General features: G+C 41.2%; 1 non-coding gene across 1 annotated transcript; it reads right to left on the bottom strand.

The window, feature by feature from the left end:
* Positions 1–221: 221 nt before the first annotated feature.
* LOC141418746 (U1 spliceosomal RNA) lies at positions 222–384 on the bottom strand. The gene has a single exon (XR_012443390.1). It is a non-coding gene; the product is annotated as a U1 spliceosomal RNA (small nuclear RNA).
* Between the last annotated feature and the right edge of the window lie 733 nt (positions 385–1,117).

Genomic DNA, 1,117 nt, shown 5'->3' with positions numbered 1-1,117 from the left:
CCTGCCTAGAATGTCACCACTTATATTACTCTTTTTTTTAAGTAAAAGAGAAAAAAAAAGAGTTTGGAATTGGTATTTAAAAGCTAAAAGAGGTTAACAGATGAAAACTTTTTTTTGTGTGGCACTAGGGTTTGAATTCAGGGCCTCACACTTGCTAGGCAGGTGCTCTACCACTGGAGCCACGTCCCCAGCCCTTTCTTGTGTCAGGTATTTTTTTTTTTCAGGGGAGAGCATGAACACAGTCCCCCACTACCACAAATTATGCAGTCGAGTTTCCTGAATTCGGGGAAATCGCAGGAGTCAGCACATCTGGAGTGCAATGAATAAGCCTCACCCTAGAAAACCACCTTCATGATCATGGTATCTCCCCTACCAGGTAAGTTTTTGTGTCAGGTATTTTTGAGATAGGGTCTCATAAACTATTTGCTGGGGCTGGCTTCCCACTGTGATCCTCCTGATCTCTGCCTCTCAAGTTGTTAGGATTACAGGTGTGAGCTAGTTGTGTTGGCGGAGAACTTCTTTAATGCTTCCTTTTTCTACTTTAAACATCATATAACTTTATCCAGCCTCACGATGGATTTGTGATGGATTAAAAATGGCTGAAAATTCATTGACACTCTTCTTATTAAGCGATGAAGTCTGTTTTCCTTGTCTTTGAATCTGGGCTAGTTTGTGACACCCTTGACCAATTAAGCATGAACTTAAGAGACATTGCCAGCCCTAGTCCTAAGGTTTGCAAAGATTGGGAGTTTCTTAAAACTCCAGGCCATAATGTTATAAGAAGCCCCAGCCATACGGAGCCAACCTGGAGGATGCACCTCTGTAGAAAGGCCAAGAAGTACAGAGGTACAGATAGGTGAGTGAAGAAAATATCTTGGAAGAGGATCCTTCAGCCCCAGCTGCCACAACTGAGAATATATTAATCAAAGTTAATAGTTTGGATGAACTCTTCCTCAGTTTCTTATCCATAATACCAAATAAAAACAAAATAAGAGTGTTTCAGGTCATTCAATTTTGGAGTAATTTGATTCACAGCAATGGAGAATCAGAACAAGGTTGTTTCTTTCATGAGTTAATGGCTCCAGGGATTCTGGAGCCCTCTGCTAGATCACCATCT

The sequence above is a fragment of the Castor canadensis genome, chromosome 17, assembly GCF_047511655.1.
Source record: "Castor canadensis chromosome 17, mCasCan1.hap1v2, whole genome shotgun sequence".
NCBI lineage: Eukaryota > Metazoa > Chordata > Mammalia > Rodentia > Castoridae > Castor > Castor canadensis.
This window is presented reverse-complemented; position numbering and strand designations above follow the sequence as displayed.